This window comes from Tachypleus tridentatus, chromosome 13 (assembly GCF_004210375.1).
Source record: "Tachypleus tridentatus isolate NWPU-2018 chromosome 13, ASM421037v1, whole genome shotgun sequence".
Lineage (NCBI taxonomy): Eukaryota > Metazoa > Arthropoda > Merostomata > Xiphosura > Limulidae > Tachypleus > Tachypleus tridentatus.
The window spans coordinates 210,211,545-210,226,667 of NC_134837.1; the positions used below are offsets into that span (position 1 = coordinate 210,211,545).

The 15,123-nt window shown below is 35.4% G+C and overlaps 1 long non-coding RNA gene across 2 annotated transcripts in view; it reads right to left on the minus strand.

Moving 5' to 3' along the window:
* Positions 1–14,486, minus strand: part of LOC143240079 (uncharacterized) — a 53,214-nt gene extending 38,728 nt beyond the window's left edge. The window contains exon 1 of one of the 2 annotated variants that reach the window (XR_013021560.1): positions 14,096–14,486. This is a non-coding gene — a long non-coding RNA (uncharacterized LOC143240079). Of the gene's footprint in view, positions 1–7,932; positions 8,055–14,095 lie in introns of those variants that run through there. The other variant, XR_013021563.1, reaches the window with a different exon arrangement.
* Between the last annotated feature and the right edge of the window lie 637 nt (positions 14,487–15,123).

A 15,123-nucleotide genomic window follows, 5' to 3' on the forward strand; every position in this document is an offset into this window, starting at 1 on the left:
AAATAATTTATAACTTTGATTTGAAAGATATTTTTATTTGCTTTCATTGTAGATCAATAACTTCAGTATACAAATAATGTTGAAGGGATAGGTCGGTTTAAAACCCTGTAATTACAATGAAGTCGTTGATAAGGAAATTTTTGAACGATTGTGGCGACATCTCTTAGGCATTTTCCAAATCATCTCCATTCAATTGAATTCCGCAAATGATCGAAAAAATAAATGAAAAACATACTAGAATTCAAAAGCCTCGAAGTTTACGAAATTCATAGTTTAACTTATTTCTTCTCTCTCCTAAGTGTTAAATGAATAACCATTATAATAATCAGTTTCAGATATTTTATTAGAAAAACAAACATGGTTACGAAATATCCAAATATTGTCATATTTGTTTTAACCTGTGGAGAGGGTGAAAAAAACTCAGTTTGAAAATGATGGCAGTTTTATGTTTTCAACATGTCTTTCAAGAAGGAATATAAATAACGAAAATTAACTTTATTTTAAGGCTTGTAACGGCCCGGCAACGGTCAGGTGGTTAAGGCACTCGACTCGTGACACCAAACATGCTTGTCCTTTCAGCCGTGGGGGCGTCAATGTGACAGTCAATCCCACTATTCGTTGGTAAAAGAATATATGTATATATCTTACAAGTAGCTCAAAAGTTGGCGGTTGATGGTGATGACTAGCTGCGTTCCCTCTAGTCTTACATTGCTAAATTGGGGATGGCTAGCGCTCGTGTAGCTTTGCGCGAAAAACAAACAACATACGGAAAATATTATAAATTTATTATTTCTCAGTCATTTTAATATATTCCAACGTTTGTGTGGTACAGAGAATACAATAAATATAAATAAATCGCATCGAAGAATCGGGGAAGAAATTCCTATTTCATAGAACATGTTAATACGCATGTCTATTGTTTTCAAATCTGATTTCTCTAGAAACTGGATTTTGATACCTATCATGAGTAGAGCCCAGAGAGCACTTTGTGGTTGATTTTAAACAGGCCAAAGCTGATCTAATGTGTAAAGGTATTTCCTTTATCTATTACGTAAATCTATACATCTTGGCCATACCATAAGTGCATGTTTATGAATTGTTGAAACACAACACACACACACCAATATATATATGTATACGTCTTTACAATAAGTCTCCTGCGATGTTTGGAAATACCTGTGCCTGAAAAAGTTACACTTATAACAAAGAAAAATAAAATTTTCGGGAAAGTTGTTGTTGTCATAATGAACTGTTTCTTGGGTCTTATTTTTACATAATATTACAAAACATTTTAACCATTTACTGCCCATGGAAGTAAAGATGGTTCATCTTCCATTACCATACTTGGCATAAATATACGGTTTGAGATGATAAAGGGTTAAAAACCATGTTTACGGATTGAATTGCAATGGCTATTTTGAGTACGATCATTCTTTTTTTGGGGGCTGGGGGAAGATCGCAAAACGTGGTCTAATTGTAACATATCTATAATGTTAAAAACCATCTGTAAATTCACCTTACAATGAGTTTGTTCCGTGAAATGTTCCAAAGGTACCAGAATGGAGATTATACGCATATAGGCGTGCCTCTTAAATAATTTACTGTAAACGTTTTACCCTCATCAAAGACGGTTTGCTTTCGTATTAATATTATCCCAAAGCATGAGGGTAAAAAGAATCATGGATTCCTATCACGCAGGGAATAACATCGTTTGACCTCGTGTTCATACTGAGACCAACCCATTTCTTAGGATTACGTCATCAGATAGCCTATCTTGACTGGACAGCACATTCTTGGCTCACATTAATTCCCCTTCCCCCTGTAGGTCTACCATACGCATCCGTAAGCAAGTTCTTAAATTATGGTTCATGCCCCCAGATATAAGCAGCTGGAAAATAACATAATTAAAATAACGTTAAGCCCAAATTAAGCACTTGAATTTATTTAACAAATTGGAGATGATCTCTTATTGATTTGAGCCACGTGATTTGAAAACAACAAAAACTTACAATGCGGATAAAGTGAAAATAAAAATAAGTTTTTGAAGACCAATCTGGGTTTTATATTTATCTTGTTGACATTGCTGATCAGAAGATTTCATATTTCTAAACGTTAGCAGTTAAATTAATGATATTTGTAAATGGCATGTTCTACTTATCAGTTGATATTTCAAACAGTTGTTCTAGGATAATAAACTAGAGTTTAAAAAAAACAACTTTGAAGTGAACCGTATTTCATTAGATAAGCTGAGAGACAGCACATACGTATTGATTAAATTGTCAACCACGTTTTAGCCGCGGAACAACAAATGATAGAACGGCTCTGAGTTTGTCGTTTTTCTTTCCCAAGAAGAAACTCGTAGTCCCATCTCTTGACTGGTTTGAAACATAAAGTAACTGCTAATCCACTAGGAAGAACCAACTTTCACAACGAGATTTGTTCTTGTTTGAATGGAGACTTTATTTACTTGTTCGGCCCCAATGGCACAGCAAATAGTCTGACGCCATATTATGCCAAAAACCGGGTTTCAATACTCGTAGTTGGCAGAGCACAGATAGCCCATTGTGGTAAGTTTGTATTTAACTACAAACCAACGAAAGTTGCGTGTTTATATTTTCATAATCATTTTCTTGACATTTCGTGTCTAAAAGTGTGTAGAAAATAACTGTTGGATTATTTAAACCATAATAGCTTACAAATATATTCATCCTCCAGGGAAGAAACAAAGTATAGAAAAAACAATAAAATAACAAAATAGAATTTAAAAACCTGTAAATAACGATCATAACCAAAACGTCATAAAACGAGGTTGTATATACTGTAGAGATTCAAACTGTAACCTAGAACCACATTTGGTGGAGATAAGAATAGAGATGTGTAGTAATTCCTGTTTCACCCTGTATTTAAACATTAAAAAAAAAACACTAGATGCTTGTAAGAAAGCTGACTTCAACGGTTAATGATAACATCTTTTACCCTAGAACTATGATGTTTTTCACCTTATGTGAAATACAAAAGAAACAAATGAATTTTTAATAGACCTACGATCTTCATTGTACTATATTTAATATTTTACAAAAAAATTGGGAGCAATATACCAAGCCATTTTTGTTGCAGGTTGGCATGAGAATAATAACAAACAGGCTATTTTGAGTGGGTTTTCTTTTCTTTGTACGCCTAACATGTATGCTTTTGTTTGTGCGTTTCTTTTTATGTATACAACCTTACGAGTCAACAGTGAATGCTTTAAAGTGTTGTTTGAATTTTTACTTTATAAGGTGCTTTTGGCCCGAACGTTCTATTAGAATTTTGTGCAATTCGTTGCGATCACTATAACGAACCACTATAGTGGTTCACGATAACTTTACGTGTTGTTGTTTTTTAAGTTGGAAATTTTGCGCAAACCAAAAAACAAACGAAACTGAAATTAAACTTTTATAGCAGTCTTACTGTATTTATTCTAATTATACGTTTAAAGAAGACCAATCAACACGTGAAATAGCTGTATTTTCAGGGGTGAGTTTAATTTCCCTTCACTCCCACGTGATTTGTTAAGCTATCTTTTAACATTATAGCAAAATTTTAATTGTTCTTCGGTGTTCGATATTTCCAATTTGGTCCCAAAATAAATTATACCGGCGCTGAGGACTGCGTCTCAAATACTTCACCGGTATTAATGTTGTTGCGTTAAGACCGTTGTTTCTCACTGTACATCTGCGCCTTTTTTTTTTTTTTTTTTGTCTGTTTGCAGCTGTTGCTGATAGAGAGCGCAGGCCTTTTTAATATGTGGTTAAAATGTAAAAATGCAGAGAATCAAAGTCACATAAGTATTCATTTCAAAAAACAGTTAAAGAGTGAGGCACTGATTTCACACAAAGTCATGAAACGTAAATAATGTGCCAACATTTCATGTAGGTTGCTTAGTTCATGAATTCAGTCTAAATATTTGTGTTCCTCTATATAGCTTTTAAAGAGTTTGTGTTTCTTTGATTTGAATTTTTCCGCAAAGCTACACGAGGACTATCTGCGCTAGCCGTTCCTAATTTAATAGTGTAAGACTAGAGGAAAGGCAACTAGTCATCACCAATCACCACCAATTCTACTCTTTTACCAATGAATAGTGGGATTGATCGTCACATTATAACGTTCCTCCGGCTGAAAGAGCGAGCATATTTGGTGCGACGAGGATTCGAAGCCACGACCCTCAGATTAAAAGTCAAGCGCCCTAACCACCTGGCCATGCAGGAGCCCTTTAGAGAGACTAAAATACTCACAGCAATAGCTCATAAATCTGTAACTAAATATTTGTTGGTTTATTGGTTTCTCTAGCAGTTCAAGGTCCACCACAGCAATTACAAACAACAGTAATATATTCTCTGACGCTTTTGCTAAAAGTAATAATGTTAGATCCGTGAGAAACTGAGTCGTGGTATTAAAGCTCCCTCAGTTTAAAAGTAGACAGGATTACCTAACATTCACTATTCTGTGTGTGCTCATGGCACTACGAAGACATAGGACCCCCCGGGAAGTGACATCGAGAGGCCAGACCAAACTCCAATCCCCATATGACACTTCATGGGGTACCTTAAGGGTGCCTTCGACGCTTGATGTAGATCATCTGTTGGGGAATACATATGACCCCCTGGGAGTGACACAGTAGTTAGATCCGAACGCCGACCCTTATGATACTCGACGAGCCCTCTAAATGTGTGTTCCATGTTTGATTTAGAGCTGCCAAAAGGTGCAGGCGGAAATTTTTATTTGTTTTAGTTAAGCACAAAACTGCACAATGGGCTATCTGTGTTCTTCACACCACGGGTATCGAAACCCGTTTATAGTGTCGTAAGTCTGCAGACATACCGCTGGGGAGGGTGGTGAGAAAAATGACCCCCACATACATGTGTAATTAATTTAAATAATTACATATTTGTGTCTTTTCTCACCTTATGTAAAATTACTTACGGCTCTTTTTGTGTTATTCTTGAGTAAATATTTTAAAGTTTTCAAATAACAGGTTGATAATTATCATAGTTTTCAACGAAGCTCAGAATGTGGTAGTTACACTTGCATTACGATACAGATAACATGTCTTCACGACTGGATAAACTGGAATTATAAATAAAAAGTCCCCCGCTGGTACAGTGGTAAGTCTACGGGTTTACAATGCTAAAGTCAGCGGTTCGATTCCCGTCGGTAGACTCAGTAGATAGCCCAATGAAGCTTTGCTATAAAACACACACACACATAAATAAAAATAACTCTATCCAATCCATTCCCTTGTTCCCCACTAGTACAGCGGTTCGATTCCCATCGGTAGACTCACTATATAGCCCAATGTAGCTTTGCTATAAAACACACACACACACACACACACACAATCCCTCTTCATAAAAAAGCAATCCAGCAACAAAAAAGAAAAAAAAAACTAAATTAATATACAACCATTTTAAATCCAGTGTGTTAAGGGGATTTCCCTCTAAAAGTAGGAGCATCTATATAAATGATTGAAAGTTTGCAAAAGAAACTTGACTAATAAACCAACAGCAAGGTTCGAGAGGTTTAGAATTCGTGTATTTTTATTGTTGTTGTGTTACCTATCAGCTACAAACACAATGTGAAAAGAAGGGCGTAAAAACTTCTTCAGCTGTGGTATAAAGACGTATTCAATGCATCGATTAAATCTAATATCATTTCAAACAAAGTTCTAATATTTCGCTGTGAATTATCATGAAATAAAACTTTCATACATGTTTATTATTCGAATCTTTAAAAAATTCAGTTTACGCACTTACTTAAATATTAGAAATATTGGTATCTTTTATTCATAACAATAAATATTTTCGTGTGTGACAATACCTGGTGTTGAACGAAAAAATCACGTTAATTTCCACTCCTCATTCGTTGTTTCACTTAGATCTCGCACAAAGCTACACGAGGGCTATCTCCACTAGCCGTCCCTAATTAAGCAGTGTAAGACTAGAGGGAAGGCAGCTAGTCATCACCACCCACCGCCAACTCATGGGCTTCTCTTTTACCAACAAATAGTGAGACTGACTGTCACATTATAACCCCCCCACGGCTGGGAGGGCGAGCATGTTTGGTGTAACGGGGATTCGAATCCGCGACTCTCAGACTCCGAGTCGAACGCCTTAACCACCTGGCCATGCCGGGCCTTACTTAAATGATACCATCTTTCTTGTTTATTATTACTAGTTTAAAGAGAAATAACACAAAAAAAACTGAAATATAAAATAGATTAGTGGCGTAGCCAGCTTTTGACTTGGGGAGGAAGAATAAATTTTAAGGGGGGCCAATAAATTAAAAAAATCTGAAATTGGTCTAAATTTTTAATAAAGTGTTCCTTGAATGAAATCAGATGTAACAGTTTTCATAGAACTTTTACTTATTTTTCACCAGACGATACATTATTAATTTATTATATGTAACAGCTGAAAAATACTGTGGTCAACATGCCAAGATTTCTCAGGGGACCCGGGCCCCCTTGGGCCATCCTTGGCTACGTCTCCAGAAGTGTAGTTCAGAGAGAACAAACAAGTAAAGTTTTTTCACAAGTATTTAATCCGTATCGGTTTGCTGAAATATATATTATCTATTTCATCTTGAATGTTTGGCTGGAGACATTCTATTAATTTTCCTCATCTCGGTTTCTTTGGGATGCCTTTAACCCAAGCTTGACAGTATATTAATTCTGGGGTCTTAAAGAATCCCACATACAGCTAAGGTCTTCCATTACTACATTTCATCCATTCTTGACAGCGTTTTTACATTTTTTCTCTTCTCTTAAGCATAGTTTCTTATAAACTACCAACGTACGTTAATATACCCTTATCAAATATCTCGCACATGTAGAACTCTTAGACAATTCAGCCGAAAGCTTGTGCGTTAATTTAAAATAATTGAAAAAACTATTAAAAACGTGGTGATAATCCAAATAAATCACTTAATACAAATATGAAAAAAACTGAATATTTACTTATACTCATTCAAGTTTAAATAACGTTATTGAGCTTTTCCATTCTAACTGATAAACTTGTTTAATTATCATATTTATCCAGCTAACTTCCTGTAAGTTACCTTTATCAATTAAAACTATCTTTATAAGTTACTCTTACTAGAAAGCAGACCCGGCATAACCAGGTGGTTAAGGCACTTGATTCGTAATCTGAGAGTCGTGGGTTCGAGTCCCTCTCATACCAAACATGCTCGCCCTTTCAACCGTGGATGTTATAATGTTACGGTCAATCCAACTAATTGTTGGTAAAAAAATAGCCCAAGAGTTGGCGGTGGGTGTTGATGACTAGCTGCCTTTCCTCTAGTGTCACACTGCAAAATTAAGGATAGCTAGCGCAGCTAGCCCTCGAGTAGCTTTGCGCAAAATTCAAATAAACAAACAAACTAGAAAGTATGCAAGTTAGTATATCCAGACATTAAAGTTCCACTAGCAGATACAGAAGTTACACTGTTTCACTAAATTTTCTATTGGTCAATGAATTATTACGTCATTAGACATTTTTTATCTAGTCCTCTTCTCCGTGACGACCTTTAATCCCAACTAGTCTGGGGTCAGCCGGTATTTTTATAAGCACAGAGTTTCCATGCCCAAGTAGCTGACCTCGATGACAACCATATAGACAAGCATGTTCGGCGGCAGGGATTCGGACCCGCGACTTTCAGATTGTTAGTCGAGCATCCTAACCACTAGGCCCTGCCAGACCCACATTTAATTATTAATGATTTATACTAACATTCAATCCTAGTGACATTTTCAGGTACTAAATATTCACCCTAGTGACTCTTTCCTGTATTAAACATTCAGTTCTTAGTGACTCTTTCTTCCAATATACATCAATTTCTCAATAACTCCTTATTCACCTAAATATTCAATCCCCAATCACTCTATTCTATTCAAACCTTCAATTCCCCAATGATTCATCATTCCACTGTAGATTCAATCCCTGGTGACTCTTCATTACAACTAAACTTCAATTCCCAATGACTCTTTATTCCACTGAACCTTTAATCCACAGTGAATTTCTTCCACTGTATTGCCAGTGGAGTTTCTGTTCTTCTCAACAACTATTTCTAACACCAAATTTGAAGTGACCCTTCATCCTGGTCAGGGTTTCTTCTAGGAGTGCGTCAGCCTTTCCAATGTAATATGATTATCCACTTTAACCTACATACACTTCACAATCACTAAGTTGTGTCTGAGTACAGTTCTGTGTTAGCATATACTAAATACCACTTATGTAAGAGGGTCATAATGTATTTTCAATAAACATTCCGATATGTATACATACTATGATTCTTTATTTGTTTTTTTATGTCTCAAGCTTAAAGGCAGAAGATATAAGGCAAATAAACTTGAGATATATATTAAATAAACACCATTTATATGTCCAAATCGAATATACAATGTTGATTCACGTGTCCATTAAATGGAATAGTAATTTGTGTCATGAATTATATCGAGTTTTAAAGAAATATATTCCACATATTTTATTAACAGTTGTGAGTTAACAAATTCGTGTATATTTACAGATTTAAGTGAAGACAGATGTAAACATCCGAGGGCATACAACAAAGTTTTTGGCGTTTCAAGAGGTTGCATGTTACAAAATGGAGATACTTTCTGATGAAAGATTATATATTTGCTCCTTAGGGTCTTTTTTATTTTTGTCTCGCATAAAGAAAGAGGGCTTCCAAGAACTCAATCTATAACAACATATCAAAGACACCACCTGATATATCCAATGCCGATTAAGTCTTGTGCGAAATATCTCAGCTCATCAGGATGGCTAAGAAAAGACAGACACGGTGATTGCTGTCACACTGTTTATATTATAAAATCGCATGAACAAAAACTGTTATGGTTTGAACTAGATTAACAACTAAATGTAGAAATCGAAATGTGAGTCCAAGCTAATTATCTAGATTATAAATGTGAGACTAGGTTGGTTACTTAAGTGTAGAAATGTAAGTCTAAATTAGTTGCTAAGGTTTAATTAAAAATTATTATATAGTTGAAATCACAATTAGACTTTTTAAAATGAACAGTTAAACCCTATTTGATGTCTTCGTGATTCTACCAATAAAATTGTTAATTTGAAGCTTTGGTGTTTGTTAAAATTTGTTGTCAGTGTTTTACCTATTCTGAAAAATGTGAAATTAATTAGTTTAGAGTTTGCTAAGCTCGCCTCAGAGTGCAATATATTCTGAGCAAAAATTCTCCACCACGACATGTCTGTTTTTTGTTGCTGTTTTTTTTTTTTTACATCTATAACTAATTGTAAGGAAAAGTACCAAAGCTGGCCGTCTCTGATTACCGCCACGGGGAAAAACAAGAAGGGTCGACTTTATTTACTCGGATACTTGAGTTTATCGTCTCACGCTAGGTGGCTGCTGGATATTGTGGAATTTTCAACTTCGAACACACTTCATTTGCATATCCAAGCACGAACTGCTCAAAACGTGATTGGACGCACAAAGAAAGAAAACCCACAAGTGGTGAAGATCTTTCAAAATTAATACCTTTTTTTCTCTCTTTAAACGGACTCGATGATGCAAGTTTTTCGGTTCTTCATCACAGCTTGAAAACCAGACTCCTATTCATACATGTGGTTTGTATATATATTATGGTAATTTTTTACCTTTTTTCAGGATGCCTGCGGCGTAAAACCGTAGTGTTTGGTTTTTTTCTGATCATATTTATTTTAAAGGCGCCAAGGTTTTCTAACAGCGTGAACCTACACAGCTGCTCATGGTCACTAAAATGTTTTCTTTTTTTTTTCAAATAAAATATTAAGCTTTATGAATGTGTTTTCATTCGTTGAACGAAGGTGTGAGATTTGACTTCACTGGTAAATAAGACAGAAAAGTTTAATTTGTTTTATTCGATTTCTTATATCATAAAAATATTGTATACCAGTAGAGACCCGCAAAACATTTTCAGTCGAATTAGAGCTTTTAATTACAACAGAACTTCTTTAAATCCAAGATTTCTAGAATAATACAAAAGAATTATACTCGTAAACACGGAAATCTACAAGTCTACTTGTCTTAGGCCTAACATTAGTTAAGCCTTTATTAAGTACGGCGTAATTTCGATAGAGAGATAAATTAACAATGTAACTTGTGTACGTTTTTTCCTTTATTTTCGTTAGGACTAAACGTAAATGTACTTAATACTGTCGATAAATAAACTTGTAATCTTATTCTACAGTCTAACACTGAACCTTTTTAATAATTTGATAAGTTTTTAACATTTTGTTGTATAAAATGTCTAGTAAAGTATATTTACGTCCATTCAAATGAAACGGCCCGGCATGACCAAGCGTGTTAAGACGTGCGACTCGTAATCTGAGGGTCGCGGGTTCGCATCCCCGTCGCGCTAAACATGCTCGCCCTTTCAGCCGTGGGGCGTTATAATGTGACCATCAATCCCACTATTCGTTGGTAAAAGAGTAGCCCAAGAGTTGGCGGTGGGTGGTGATGACTAGCTGCCTTCCCTCTAGTCTTACACTGCTAAATTAGGGATGGCTAGCACAGATAGCCCTCGAGTAGCTTTGTGCGAAATTCAAAAAAAAAACAAACAAACATCAAATGAAACGCGCATGCGCGTTTAAATAGCAAGTTGCGCGCACATTTTAAAATCAAACAAAAACTGAGTATTATTATAATAGATTGGACGTTACATTCTGTTGATGTGTACATTGAGGTCTGTCAACAAATTGAAAAATGACACTTTTCGATCACACAGCAAACTTACTAACTTCTAGTTAGTGACTTTACATTTTATGATAGTTCTTGACGCCGGTTGGTTTGACTAATTTCAAGTCAAATACCCTAGCTTATAATATTGTAAAATACTCATCAAGGTATTATGCAGTATCGACAAATCAACGGCAGTTCCTTTGTTGTTCGCGGCATAGCGATTCTGCACTCATTCCAGTGTTTTATTGTTGTTTTATTTTATACCAATAGTCCTCAAACATTTTCGTTTCGAACCACTTCAACGGGCCAAAAGACCCGCGAACCACCTACCCCACCTGTTCTGTTCTCTCGTGGCACTGCACGTCAGTGATTTGCATTTTGGACCAGCCCGCGAACCACCTGGAGGACCCTTTCAAACCACAGTTTGAGAATCACTGTTTTATATAATTAGTGTTGCTACTATACTAAATGTTATTAACACTCCTACGAAAAGACGTTTCTAGTCCTGATTTCTCCAAGCCCGTTCCCCTGGCTGTGGTTTCGCTAGATAGTAGATAGGGACTATCCACTAGACAGTGGGAATCTCGTTAATCCATTCATTAATGGATTTAAATGGAAAATTCATTTAAATACAAAATTATTAGCCTAATATTAATAACCTTTCAAGTTGCTCTGGGGCCTATTAGGCCCCACTTTTCGTAGGAGTGTTAACACCTTATGTCTTCTTGCAATTCCTTTGATTCCTTTGTTTACTGTTAACGCCCTCTAGAAGGTACAGGCTGAAAAGTGAGAGACTCTAAGATATTGAATATACAACTACAGAAATACTGAAATACTGTTTAAAATTGTAAATGAAAAAAATGAATGAACATTACGTCCAGTTAGGCCTACCTTTTAAGCCTAATTAGTTTTGAATAAATTACAAAACTGAAAATGAATATTTGGATTAAAATATATTGCACTTCACGCGTAACTAACCTCAACAATCAGGAGCTTTGCAGAGTTATCATTTAATAAGTTTGAGTTTACTTACTGATTAAATGTTATTATATTGAAAGTTACAGCTTGTACATCAATAACAACTTGTTTTATAACACGTAAGGCCTTTCGATCATTGATGCGATCATTTTCAAGTACACAAATGTTTTGTTTTCCATGTTGTTGTTTTTAATGGTCTTGTGATACTCTCAAGTACACTGATTTCCTACAAATTAAACTACATTTTAACGTGACTAAAGTAAACAAAGAAAGCGAGCATAGGTGTCACAGTAAACTAAAAGTTTATTTATTCAACAGCATAGGCCTGTTAATAAGGTATTAACTGATCAAATATACAGATCTTAAAGTGATAAGCTTGGAAGCATTAACTGACAAACCATACAAATGGTAAAGTGATAAGATATTTAGTTTTAACTGGTAAACCATACAAGTGTTAAAGTGATAAGATACATAGTTTTAACCGATAAGCCATTCTGGTCTTAGGTTTGATAAAAAAAAATCGCAAGTTTAAAAACCAAAACGTGTTTGAACAAAATGGAGGATGAACTATTTCAGTTGTTTGTGTTGTCTTTTAACTAATGTTACTTAGTTTTAGTTGTTATTCTTCTGATGTAGGAGGCCCATGCCCTCCCCCTGTCCCCCGATAAAGTTGAGTATTACTACATGTCATATTCGTTTTCGAATCCATTACATCCGAACTGTTTTTCGTCCATTTTTCTTAAAAATGTTTAAGATGTAAGATAGCCCCTCACTTGGCTCAGTGGTATGTCTTCAGACTTACAACGCTAAAAACCGGGTTTTGATACCCATGGTTGGCAGAACACAGATAGCCCATTGTGTAGCTTTGTGCTTAATTCAGAACAAAAAGATGTAAGATTAAATAATTTCTTTTTTTTTTCGTGATTTAAAAGAATTTGTAGAACTGTTTTCTTTGCCTTTGAATATTATTTTTAAGTAAACTGGTAAACGAAATAAAACAGTTCTTCTATCTTTATGGCAATAAATACAAAACTGTACCTAAGCCTAAAAGTTAACAACAACAGCAAATGCAACACGTTTTCCGAATATTTAAAGCGCTTCCTCTATTAATCAAGGCAATTTCTCTTTCTAACAACGTCGTGAGTGAATACGATGCCAGTCAAGAAGTTTTAATCATGTTTATTTCAACTAATGATGAGTTTATATATACGTGTGTGTGTAAAAAGTTAATTCGCGAGTTATATTATGCATATAAATAATCCTTGTCAGCCTAAATCATATTATTATATAATCAGCTGGAAAACGACGCCATGAGTTTTAGTTGAAACATTACACCACTACTGACCTCAAGGCGCTCTTTAACCCTGTAACCTTTTGTGGATGCTGCATGGACTTGTTACCAAGTGTTTTAATATGAATAAGTTTCTCTCTCCACTTCTTCCCCATAATTTTCCTCAACTACCATCAATTGCCAGGTGTTTTTTATCGGTTTTTTTTTTTTTTACGATCGCTGGCCTCGTTTTTCCAAAGGACGAGAGAAATTCTGTTGACATGGGGAATAACAGCGCACGATACAGACTTTCTGAAGACACATTCATTTTACTTAAGTTTCTCCAAGTGGTTCACGTACATTCATGCAAGCCCTCACTCCCACCTCCTGAGTCACGGACAGTCCAAACCGTAATGATTAAAAGGTGAACCCTTGAAATTTGGCGTCACGCCCTATCATTCGATCTAACCACGAGTTAATTAAGAGACACGAACCTTCATTGGTGTGTAATATTTTGATGTGTACATGTGACACGCACGGCCTATGCTGTGGCAGACCTCTTGTTAGTGGGAAAGTTCAATACCAATCGTGCATACATGTACACAAGCAAAAACAATGTCTTACTCATACCAAGGTGATGAAGCCCCTAGGCCCTACACAAGGCATCTCTAAATTTATAGATATCTGATATCATTGCCAAGCATGGCCACTTGATTAACATATCCAGACTTTGAATCTAAAGATTTCGTGGCTCGTGACCCACAGTGCATCCTACTTTGGAACCATGGATGCTCAAAGCAGCGACGGTCAAATCCCACTATTAGATTATAATAGCCCAAGAAATGGCAGTGGGAGCTGTTTGCTAGCTGCCTTCTCACTAGTCTAATAGCTCAAAATTAGAAACTCGGGTAGCTTAGCGCAAATAATTCGACAAATGAAAAAGCATAATACGTTTTCATCAAACTCTGAAATACTAACTTCCCACACGGTCTAGGAAATTCAATGACATGTACACTGATCGGATTGTCAAGTCACTATCATTGATAAGAGATAACCAAAAGATTTTAAAAAGTAGTGTTTAAGTATTTGGAAAAATACGTATTTAATACTTACTACTGTAAGACAAATTATAAAGAGAATTTATCTTCCAAGCTCCAAAACCTTAGTAATACACTGTTCTTCCTTCCTCATAATCCAGTAATCGTATGTTGATCAGCAGAATCTGATAACTCATTACCAATATTAATATAATATTAAGCAACTACGGGCGAATGGAGTAAATGTAGTAACCAACTTGGTGGATCACTGGCGCTAATGCATGGTGCAGTGATGTATCTCTGTTGGATATCACAGAAGATGACTGGTTGTCACTCACATGCACAGGCGTTACAGAACGTTCAGTCTTTGTTAGACTAAGGTATAAAGGAACCAGAATACTTCGTTCTGGCAGCTAAAAATGAAAGATATAACTTTAGTCTTGACATGGGCACGTTTCTCGGGGTACTAATTTGTTGAGTGAGAAATGTTAGCTTCAGGGTTAAGTAACAGCGTCGAAGTGTGATGCTTATCAGATATCTCTAACATTCTGATGACTAACAGGCGTCACAACAACGTGATATGATCATTTATAATGTCTTATCTCTGATAGGACAATACATACTTCGGGCAAAACGTGGGCTTCTGTTTAAACCATGATAATATGTTAAAAAGTATGCTTACTGTTCAGTTGTAATTTAAAAGTGTTATACTGAGGGATTTTAATATCTGTAAAAAAAAAAAAAGTTCTATTGAGTTTATTCGCGTAATACACATTGTACAAATACGGCACCCTTGAACTGTTGTTGTATATATGATATAAAATACAAAAGTACAGAATTGTGTTACTATTATTTCCTTATTACTAAGTACATAAATATGACAGCCTTTTAATTCTCACATGCATTCTACTAAGAATATAAATATTGCATCGTTTTATTGTTGTTGTATACTATTATGTCTGCTAGTGTTACATTACTCCATTCTTGTATTCTTACTATCAGGTGTGCTAGTTGAAATTCTTTCAGCGTTGTTTTATGAGCATCAAATGTATAGATATGCCTTTAATTTAGTGTTGTTTTATGGATATCAAATGTATAGATATG